Genomic DNA, 12,193 nt, shown 5'->3' on the forward strand with positions numbered 1-12,193 from the left:
ACCAAAGTACTAATCAGTATTTGATGATGAAATGTATAAATACATTGTGGTATATCTATACAATGAAATATTAAATAGCAATATGGATGAATCTCACAACATACTGCTGAGTCAAACAAACCAGACACAAAAGGATACGTTCCGTGTGGTCCCATTTATTTAAAATTTTAAAACAGGCAAAACTCATCTATGGGGAAAGAAATTAGGAAAGGGGTTACTATTGGGATTGATAATGACTGGAAGGGGGAAGATAGGGGAACTTCTGGTGTTCTGATAATGTTATATTCTAAGATTTAGGTACTGGCTTCCCATGTGCACCTCACTTTGAGAAAATTCATTGAGTATGATTTGTGCATTTTTCTACAGGTATTAAACTTCAATAAAAAGATTCTTAAAAACTTTGGGGCTTCCCTGGTGGCGCAGTGGTTGAGAGTCTGCTTGCCGATGCAGGGGACACGGGTTCGTGTCCCGGTCCGGGAAGATCCCACATGCCGCGGAGCGGCAGGGCCCGTGAGCCATGGCTGCTGAGCCTGCGCGTCCGGAGCCTGTGCTCCGCAACGGGAGAGGCCACAACAGTGAGAGGCCTGCGTACCACAAAAAAAAAAAAAAAAAAAAAAAAAAAAACTTTGGTAGGGGACTCTTTTGCTGTTTGCATTATATAAAGCTCTGTAAAGTACCAATGTATTACTTCGGTAGTCAGAGAAAATGGTACAGAAATAACTCTGGAGCAATGAGTTACTTTGAACTCTTCATGGGGCTCCCTTTCCTGCCTCTAAGCTTCAAGCCTCCAGTCCTCACTCAGGGCTGGGCTTTCCCGAGCACACTGTTTCTCCAGCTAATGTTTCCTGTGGGTTCTGGGCTTCCTGCTTTTCAGCTGCTCTCTCCTCCTGTCCCTGCTGCTGATAAAAGCTCTCCTTGGCTTCACTGGAGCTCCCCTGGGCATCTACTTGGCTGATACAGTGACTCTGGGAGCCTCTGAACCAGCAGCCGCTTCTCAAGATTGGCCAGCAGAAGAGATCGGGCCCTTGTGAGTACTGAGAAACATCTACCTCTTCTCTGTGAGCTTTCCTTTCAGTATCCTTTGAGAGACTTTCTTTTATGATGTACATAGTAATCATTATTAGGTTAATACATATTTAACATTCATGGAGTACTCACTAAGTAGGGTCCACTGGGCCAGGAGGTAGGTGCCCTGACTCCACGCATGATGTAGATGCTTAAGGTGAGTGGTAAAGTCAGGCTGTTAACTCGGGAAGTCTGACATCCAAGGCTGTACTCTAACCACTAAGCTACATTCTCAAATGAGTTCTCAGGGCCACACCTGTGTTCTCTTCTTCTCAAATCCAGAAAATATATAGTGAAGAAATTACATGAAAAAGATCTTAGAGAGCAACTCCTTAGAGTTTCTTCTCCAGCCCCAAGGTGCCTTATCAGGGTGCTGGGGAAGGAACAGGAATACAGACTGACACAAACTTGAGTCTCAGTCTAGGCTTCACTGTTTACTAGCACGTGGCCTCATGAATGACACCTGACTTCTCTGAACCTTCCTCCCTATCTATAAAATAGACATACTAAAAATATCCACCTGGAAGAGTTGCAGAAATCATATATGTGAGTAAAGTGCCTAGCTCAAGGTCAGCCACATGTTAGATGCTCAGTAAATGATAGTTATCATCAGCAACCTGTCCAAGAAGCTAATTAGTGGCACATCCAGGATTGAAACCCAGGCCTCTGATTCTCAATCCACAATTCTTTTCTTAGAAACAAGCAATGCTTTTCAATTATTGTTTTACATTTTAACGGCAGCTTTGGTTTCAAAGGAGCCCTAAAGGGTCTTAACAAATATATGTGGATTTAAGAAGACATGGAACAGAAACTCAGTCCAAACATATCACTTCAGCTCCGCTGGCCTGAAATTTTTCCCTTTGTCAACGATGCCTGAAAATTCAAGCTTCCTGTTTGAGAATGCTAATACTCCTGGGAATAGCTATACATTAAGAGGCTGGAATTCTTAGTTGATGTAATTCGTTTTATTTTTTAAATAAATTTATTTATTTTATTTATTTATTATTTTTAGCTGCATTGGGTCTTCGTAGCTGCGTGTGGGCTTTCTCTAGTTGTGGTGAGTGGGGGCTATTCTTTGTTCAGGTGCGTGGGCTTCTCCTTGCGGTGGCTTCTCTTGTTGTGGAGCACGGGCTCGAGGCACGCGGGCTCAGTAGTTGTGGCTCGCAGGCTCTAGAGTGCAGGCTCAGTAGTTGTGGCGCATGGGCTTAGCTGCTCTGCAGCATGTGGGATTTTCCCGGACCAGGGCTCGAACCTGTGTCCCCTGAATTGGCAGACGGATTCTTAGCCACTGCGCCACCAGGGAAGCCCCATAATTCGTTTTAGCTTCATCCATTCAGCGAATATTTGTGGAGGCCTCTCTATCAACTTTCAAATGAAATCCATGCTCTGAAGGAGAGGGAGGGCATTTTGATGGAGTAAGGTTGGGGGGAGAAGAAGTAATCTTGGAGCAAGTACATTAAAAAAAATTTATTCATGAAAAAAAATTGACAGGCACTTACAATGTGCCAAGTAATATTCTTGTCACTGGAGAACAGCGGACAAGACTGACACATGGACCAACAATACATGTGTAAATAAAGAAATGGGATAATTTCAGAAATAACACACACACAAGAGTGATCTACTAAAGAGTCAGTAGGGACAGAATTAATTTACATAGATGGCTCAAAAAAGGTCTCTCTGAGGAGATAACATCTGAACTGGGACAAGGCAGGATCAGGCATGCAAAGAATAAGCTTAGTATGTGTGAGTGACAGAAAGGAACCCCTGAGTTGTAGCATAGTCATTGTAGGTTGAAGAGGGAGGTAAGGACCGGATGGTAAACAATTTGGAAGCCAGTGGAGTGTTTTGAGCAGAGGAGTGATATGATTTGATTTATGTTTTACAAGTATGACTTTGATATACAGAGAAGGGGTCCTAGGGGGACGAAAGTTAGGAGACCTTTGCAGTCATCCAGGCAAGACATGATGGTGGTCAGGAGAAGGGTGGTAGCAGAGGAGGTGGTAAGAAATGGTCAGATACAGGATACATATTGGAAGAACCACCTATAAGACAGGCTGGTGGATCAAATGTAGGCACTATGGGAAAGAGAAGAATCAAGGATGATTTCTTGGATTTTAGCCTGAGAAACTGGCCAAATAATGGTTCTGTTCATCAAGATGGGAATGAATGGGAGAGCAAGTTCACAGGGGCCACAGAAATCAAGAATTCTTTTGTGGGAACTTCCCTGGTGGCTGAGTGGTTAAGAATCCGCCTGCCAAGGCAGGGGACACGGGTTTGAGCCCTGGTCCAGGAAGATCCCACACGCTGCAGAACAACTAAGCCCGTGCGCCACAACTACTGAGCCTGCACTCTAGAGCCCACGAGCCACAACTACTGAATCCCTGTGCCTAGAGCCCGTGCTCCGCAACAAGTGAAGCCACTGCAATGAGAAGCCCGCGCACCACAATGAAGAGTAGCTCCCGCTCGACACAACTACAGAAAAGCCTGTGCAGAGCAGCGAAGACCCAACGCAGCCAAAAATAAATAAATAAATAAATAAATTCATATTTTTTAAAAAAAGAATTCTTCTGTGGACATATTAAGGGCAAATGGGGTGAAGGAGGGCACTACAGTGAGGGTGATGGGAGGGAGAAGGAGGCAAGGAGGAGAAAAAAGGAAGCAAACGGGATAAATAAGAAGGACCTGAAGACAGAAAAAGAAAAATAAGGACACCTGCCATTTATATGGTGTTTCAAGTTCTTCGCTGAGAGGATCTTATTTAACCCTTATAGTGCCTTGGGAAGGTCGGTAGTATTATTATCTCCAGTTTAATGGAAGAGGGCCCTGAAACTTGGAGGAATGAAGAACCTTCCACAAGGCTATTACTGCCTAATGCAATTCTCACTGACCACGAGCTTCTATGTTGACCACCATTCTCCGAAGAGAGAAGAGAGGAGAAGCCTCTGTGTTTTCCTCCTTGCTGTGGTGAGGTGCCCAAGCCGAGCCAGGCCTCCGGGAACAGGACACCAGGCAGTGTTGCTCCATGGAGACCAACCCTGGAGAAAGAAAAGGCTACCCTTGCCTGAAAACAGGAGGAAGTTAGAATTGCCCCTTCCATGGTTGGTTTCCGGAGTGTCAGGCCACCACCATGTTAATATAATTTGGAGGTTGTTTGGGTTTGGATTTACTTTTTGAACTTTTAAAATTGCACATTTTTTCTTGATTGATGGAGAAGAGAACAGGACCTCTTAGCTCACTGCCACCCACACAGCTGTGAAGAAAGCCAGCTGCCCTCTTGCTCTTCAGAGAACATCTCTCCCTCCCTCCATTCTTCCCTCCCAGCATCTTGGCCATTACTAACCAACAGGACGTCTAAGGAAAAGGGCTCCTTTCAGGGCTGGAGTGCTGTGGTTAGTGGATCAGAGCCTGCGTGGGAGGCTTCCCCAAAGATGTATGGTGTGGATGTAGCAACCAGACAGATGGGAGGAATTAAGTCACCCTTTTCCCCAACCCTCATTTCCTTGTAACCTAGAAGTCATTGGGTTGGTTTCCCTATGATGAGAGACTAGTGTTTTTTTTTTGATGTGGACCATTTTTAAAGTCTTTATTGAATTTGTTACAATATTGCTTCTGTTTTATGTTTTGTTTTTTTGACCACGAGGCATGTGAGATCTTAGCTCCCCGACCAGGGATCCAACCTGCACCCCCAGAATTGGAAGGAGAAGTCTTAAGCACCGGCGCACCAAGGAAGCCCCTGAGAGACTAGTTTTATTTTTGCTGTGCCCCAGCTTTTGACAGCAGGCATGCTTCACTGGGAGTGTGAAATAAGGAAGAAGCTACCACTTGTTCTTCCTTTATGCCATTTGTGTCTGGGTTAAGCCTGGTTATGTACACCATGTCCTCACCAAAGTCTCTCTAGGAAGGCCTGACTTTTTTCTGTTTCTTTGATGGTACTGAGTGGATTGGTGGCCCTGAGAAGCCCTGTGCTTGGTAAGGAGGGCCTGATCAGGTCCATTTGGGGGTGAGTGTGCTCTCCTGCTTAGTGGATACAACTCCAGACCCTGAGACTTGAGGCCTGAGAAGCCTGACCCAAGTTCAAATCTGCAGGTACAAATATCCTTTTCCAGTTTGGATACCTTCTGGAGAAAGTCAGCCAGTCCCAGTTGGGTTAGTCACTTTCCCCTGTGCTTCCACAGAACCGGGCCTGGACAATGCAAGGAAAATTGGTCCTCTTCCCATAGCACCTTTGGTGTTCCTCTCCCATGGCATCCATCACACTGTGTATTGTTATTGTTTGCTTATCTGTTTTTCTCACTGTGAGCTCATGGAGGTCATGCAGCGTGTCCTTTTGCAGCTCTCTCTGCCTGTACCCAATACAGTTCCCAGCACATCAGAGGCTCTCACTAAATGTTTGATGCATGCATGAATGAATGGACAGTTGAATAAATGAATAAATGCATGAATAAAAGAGTGAGTGAAAATAGAGTAGAGGTTAAGGGTTCAGGCTCTGCATCAGGCAAAGCTGGGTTCAAACCCTGACCAGGCCATTTTCTGGTTGTATAATAATCTTGGACAAGTTATTTAACCTCTCGAAGCTTCACTTTTTAAAATTCATTTCCATTATAGTTTATCATAGGATACTGAATATAGTTCCCTGTGCTATACAGTAGGACCTTATTGTTTATCCATACTATATATAATAGCTTACATCTGCTAACCCCCACCTCCCACTCCATCCCTCCCCCAAGCCCCTCTCCCTTGCCAACCACCAGTCTGTTCCCTATGTCTGTGATTCTGTTTCTGTTTCATAGATCGGTTCACTTGTGTCATATTTTAGATTCCACATATAAGTGATATCATATGGTATCTGTCTTTGTCTTTCTGACTTACTTCACCTAGTATGATAATCTCTAGTTGCATAAAGCTTCACTTTTCTTATTCTGGTTTTTGTGAGGATTATGGTACATGTAAAGCATTTATCATGGTACCTGGTGTGAAGTAAGTACTCAATACATGGTAGTTATTGACAAGCTCTGACTTCTAGCCCTCTGCTAGTTTTTACCCTCGTAGATCTTGTTCGCACCTCTTTCTCCAGATTCTTGGAACAGCCAATCTCCTTGCCAGACTCGTGGCTGTGTCTGCAGCGTTGACCCAATGGGTATGAGTTGGAGTCAGGCTGTGGAAGCATGTGCACACTGAGCTTTGCTGAGAAGGGGAAACTGTGACAGGGGCCTGCCTAGGGCCGGGCAAACTGGTCAGCTGCTACCCCCATTGTCTCAGGCCTTCTCTAGTGGCGGGTGTCCTCAAGAAAACAGGAACAGGGCCTCTTTTAAGGTGTCCGGATGACAACCACATCAAATATGTGACCTTTTCCTAGGAAGCCTGGTTTCCATGGTGAGCGAGGCCGCACGATCTTTCTCAAGCCACGGTCTGTGACTTGCAGCCCTCTCTGGAATGCGATGTCAGTGGCCCCAGCAGCTGGGTGGGGACATCTGCCCAGGGGCTTCCCCTCCAGTATCTCCAGGGTGTGCAAGGGCTAAGATAGCACCCCCAGACCCTCCGATGTCCACGCAAGCCCTCCAACCTGGAAGGATTTGCCCTGAGGCCCTGACATTATTCTGCCACCCCCACCCCATATACGCACACTTACTGGCTCATGGTCAACTGGCTGCCAGACTGGGCAGAAAGAAGGGGGCTTTTTCTGTGATTCCCCATCTTAGGCAGAGGTGCTGACCTCCTCCACCGCATCTTGGCAGCCTGGGCCAGGAGAGGGCCTGCCTCCCTGGCCTTGGCAGAGCGTGTGTTTGGTCCCAACCACTGCAGCTGCCAGAACAGGAGCTGAATGCCCAGTGCATCTGCCAAAGCTTGCTAACTGCTTTCTTCTCCCTCAGAACTATGCAAACGGAGGCCGCCGAGGAATGTGGGGGCAGCTAACCTCCCCACCACTCGCTTCCCTCCCCCTGTGGCCTGTGCTCTCCCAACCCCCAGGCTGGAGTCACATCAGAAAAATGCAGTGGAAGAAAGAAATGCCCCAATGTGTCATGACATTACATTTCCGCCCGGTGCTCAGAAACAAGAAAAGTTGGTGGCCGGGGTTGGGGGGGGAGGGGGAGGAGGGGGGAGGTAGAGGTAATATGGTCATAGCTAGAGCCCTGTGACTGCTTCTCCTCTCTGCTTCCCTAGGGCAGATCACCTGCTCCCTTGGGGCTCTGCTTCCTCGTGAAGAAGTCGGGGCAAATCATCGCTGACTCAGATCACAGAGAAACTCTGAGAATTAACTCTTTGCTGCCATGAAAGAGCACTGATATTCCTAAGAGGCTGCCGAGAGACGCCATATGGCAACTTTAAGTTGACGATTATTGAGCTAGTTCACTGGTAGCATGTGTTCATTTAACATTCATACAGTGATTCCTATTTTGTTCTAGAAGCTAAGAATGCAAGAGTGAACAGGACCCAGGCTCTGCCCTCTAGAAACTTGCACTCTAACAGGAAAGACAGACAATTAAACAAGTCACACCAATCAAGTGTCGAGAGAGTTTTGATGGGCAGTAGGAGGTGCTAGTGGCTGAGCCTGCTCCAGGGGTCAGGGAGGCCACTTCCTTGAGGAAGTGAAATTCAAGCTGAGGCCTAAAGGATGAGCACATGTGGCCCAAGGGAAGAGAGGGGTTCAGAGTATTCTTCAGCAGAGGGAACAGTCAGAGCAGGGAGGGAGGATGATGTGAATGAGGAACTGAAATGAATTTGGTGTGACCGGAGTATAGACAGCTGTGTTGGGGTCAGCCGAAGGGGTGAAGAGGTACAGGGAGGCCGGGTCAGATCATGCAGGGCCTTCAAGACAGTGCCAAGGAGTTTGGACTGGATCCTCAGGGTGATGGGAGCCAGCCTAGGGTTTTAAAGTAAGTGTGGTGCCCCAAGGTTCAGAGCAGCACTATTCACAGTAGCCAAGACATGGAAACAACTTAAATGTCCATCAACAGATGAATGGATGAAGAAGATTCACAGACACAGAAAACATATGCCTACCAAAGGGGAAAGGAGGTGGGGGAGGGATACATTAGAAGTTTGGGATTAACAGATACACACTACTATACATAAAACAGATGAACAACAAGGACCTATTGTATAGCACAGGGAACTATATTCAATATCTTGTAACTACCTATAATGGAAAAGAATCTGAAAAAGGTTTTATATATATATCCGACCATGTCAATAGGAATGTCTGGTGCATAGCTGTAGAACTGAGTTTGGAGCCCAGGGGAGGCTCTGGGCTGGAGAAGTACCATTGTCCCAGAGAGAGTAAGGAAGTATATAGTTAAGATAATGCTAGCAGTTCTAACAGGTAAATGCCCAGCCTCAGTGACCCATCACAGTAGTTTATTTCTCACTCAGATCAAGTCTAAAATGGGTGTTCCTGGGACTTCTCTGGTCGTCCAGCAGGCAAGTCTCCGTGCTCCCAATGCAGGGGGCCTGGGTTCGATCCCTGGTCAGGGAACTAGATCCCACATGCGTGCCGCAACTAAGAGTTCCCATGCCACAACTAAGAAGTCCGCATGCTGCAACGAAGATCCCATGTGCCACAACTAAGACCCGGTACAGCCAAAATAAATAAATAAATAAATATTAAAAAAAATAAATTAAATAATGGTTGTCCTAATAAATGGGAGGCTCTTCTCCAAATAGTAGTTCAGGGACCTAAGTCCTTCCATCTTGGGTCTCTGCCACTTTTAATACATGGTTCCCGAGGTCACTTTGATGTGGAAAGAGCATGAAGGATCGTGCATGGGAGTTTCTATCACTTCTGTCCATATTCCACTGACAAAAGCTCACCATGTGGTCACATCTAACTATAAGAGAAGTGGGAAAATGTAGTATAGGTGGGTGTCCATGAGAAAGAGGAAATGGGTTTGGCCACCAGCTAGCCAGTGTCTGGCACAGGAAGGCACAGGAGTGGCTAAGATCATTTGGCAAGTCTGGGGCTTGCACCCACTCACTTATCCCCATTTTTACATGCCTACATAGGCACAGGGCAGACAGAAGTGAAGCTAAGCCACTTATCCCCACCCTAGTCTCATGTTCTTGGAGACCAACAGGAGAGGGTAGGCTCCAACCCATTTTGGTCCCTCCTGAAAGCTGGACAGATCTTCAGGGTGAAATGATCCCTGCAGTAGTTAGTCATGTTGGCTCTGACACTGGCCACCCTTGCCTCTTTTGTGAGGCTGGCTGCCACTCACAGTCACTTCATGTTCCTTCACCTCAACAAGCATTTTTTTTTTTTTTTTTAAACATAGGCAGTATGCTTTTTTTTTTTTTTTAATTAATTTATTTATTTATTTTTGGCTGTGTTGGGTCTTCGTTTCTGTGCGAGGGCTCTCTCTAGTTATGGCGAGCGGGGGCCACTCTTCATCACAGTGCGCGTGCCTCTCACTATCGCGGCCTCTCTTGTTGTGGAGCACAAGCTCCAGATGCGCAGGCTCAGTAGCTGTGGCTCACGGGCCTAGTTGCTCCGCGGCATGTGGGATCTTCCCAGACCAGGGCTCGAACCCGTGTCCCCTGCATTGGCAGGCAGATTCTCAACCAGTGCGCCACTAGGGAAGCCCAACAAGCATTTTTTGAGTATCTGCTATGCGTTGGGTATATGATGTCCAGTTCTAGAAATGTGGAAATGAACAGGGCAGAGGTCCCTATATTAATTTGTTTATTGTCTTCCTCTCTCACTAGAATGTAAGTGTCCATTAGTAGGGTCTGTGGCTTATCTTGCCTCCCACTGTATCCTCAGCCTCCAGAACAACACCTAGCACATAGTAGGAATTCTAGAAATGATTGTTGAATACGTAGATGGTTGAATAAGGCCCTTTGGGAATTTACATCCGTAATGAGTGCTGGGAAAGGGGAAGAACAGGGTTTTATAGGTTGGCTTACAACACAGTGACCTATTCTGGTTCAGGAGGTCAAGAGAGGTCTTCCTGGGCTTCCCTGGTGGCACAGTGGTTGAGAGTCTGCCTGCCGATGCAGGGGACACGGGTTCGTGCCCTGGTCCGGGAAGATCCCACATGCCGCGGAGCGGCTGGGCCTGTGAGCCATGGCCACTGAGCCTGCGCATCTGGAGCCTGTGCTCAGCAATGGGAGAGGCCACAACAGTGAGAGGCTTGTGTACCGCAAAAAAAAAAAAAAAAAAAAAAAAAGAGGTCTTCCTGGGGAAGAAATTTTTAAGCTTAGGACAAGTGAGTGACAGGCAGATGGAAGAGCATCTGCAAAGGCCTGGCATCAAAAGGATGCATGGAGGAACAAAGGAAGTTCAGTGTGGCTAGAGCCTAGAAGGGAGGAGGGAGGGAGTGCTGCAGGATGAGACAGAGGGGCAGGCAGGGACCAGACTGTATATGGCCTTGCGGGATCCTTCTAAGTCTCTGTATTCTGTCCTGAGGATGCATCACTCAGCAGCTTCTTTAACACGTAACCATTATATTTCAAGTCATTGTCCAAAAAGGACAATTTTTTTACTTTATTAGTGATTCACACCTCACTGTTTCAATAATGTTTGAACTGGGATTGGAATTAAAGTTCCTGTCTGTCTGACCCTACTTCCCACGCAGAGGGAGCTTCTCTCCTTTTCAGTAAAACAGACACCTAGACTCTTCTTGCTGAAAGGGTGTGGGGAATGGAACAACTGCCTTGATGTGCTCGGTGCTTTTACATAAGACCTCATTTAATTATCACAACAATGCTGGAAGTTTGGCATGATTATTCCCGTTCTACAGATGAGGAAACTGAGTCCTAAAAGAAATTAGAATCTGCAGGAAGGCTCAAATAAAGTGCACCTCTCCAAACTAGAGATGTTGAAGCAAACGCTAGTCTTTATCAGAAAAATAACAACTCTGCGCTGCTCTGACAGGCTGAGAACAGAATTGCAAAGGAGCCAACAGTCTGATGCGTCAGGTTAGACAAGCAGCCAGTCAGGAAGTGTTCATTAACGTCTGGGAACGGCGTTCCAGAAGAATTAAGCATGGTTCCAGCCCTCAAGGAGCTCACTGACTACTGGGAGAGACAGACAGGCAAGGGAACTATAGTTTCAGCACCGTGTGAGAAGTTGCTCTCAAGGAGATGTAAACGGAGAGTTGGGAGAGCACAGGAGCATCGATAAAGTTTACTGTGTGCTCAGAGCTGAGTGGGGCAGGGAAGATGCATAAAAGCTGGCAGTTCAGATATTGACCCAATTTCTCTGTTCTTTTAACATCCTTTCATTTACCCCACAAATACTGATGAAGTGCTAATTATGTGCCAAATCCTAAGGATAAGGCAATGAACAAATAGACAGAGTACCTACTCTCAGACTAGTAGATAGCCATTTAACAAATAATTACATGGACCCACAGAACTATATAGAATATTTATAGAATATAATAGTATCTGCCTGTGGGAAGAAGAGCTGAGAACCAGGGTGTCAGGAGCAGGAAGCTAATTTTCTTTTCCTTTTACAGTTCTCATTTAATATGTGGTTATTGGGGGAATTAATTTTTTTTAAAGGTGGAGTTTAAAAATAATCATGCAAATAAATATACTGTTAAAAATTGTGATAGGGCTTCCTTGGTGGTGCAGTGGTTAAGAATCTGCCTGCTGATGCAGGGGTCATGGGTTCAAGCCCTGGTCCAGGAAGATCCCACTTGCTGCGGAGCAACTAAGCCCGTGTACCACAGTTACTGAGCCTGCTCTCTAGAGCCCGCGAACCACAACTACTGAGCCCGTGTGCCACAACTACTGAAGCCCGCAGGCCTAGAGCCTGAGCTCCACAACAAGAGAAGCCACCGCAATGAGAAGCCAGAGCACCACAGTGAAGAGTAGCCCCCGCTCGCAGCAACTAGAGAAAGCCCGCACACAGCAACAAAGACCCAATGCAGTCAAAAATAAATAAATCAAATAAATAAATTAAAAAAAAAAACTGTGATAAATGCCATGAAGAAAAAGTATAAGGTGCTCTGAGAGAGAATAACAGGGGCAGCTACTTTATTTATTTATTTAAAAAATTTATTTATTTTATTTTTGGCTGCATTGGGTCTTCATTGCTGTGCGTGGGCTTTCTCTAGTTGCGGAGATCAGGGGACTACTTTTTGTTGTGGTGCACGGGCTTCTCATTGCAGTGGCTTCTCTT

The sequence above is a fragment of the Mesoplodon mirus genome (assembly GCF_964341445.2).
Source record: "Mesoplodon mirus genome assembly, chromosome: 5".
NCBI lineage: Eukaryota > Metazoa > Chordata > Mammalia > Artiodactyla > Ziphiidae > Mesoplodon > Mesoplodon mirus.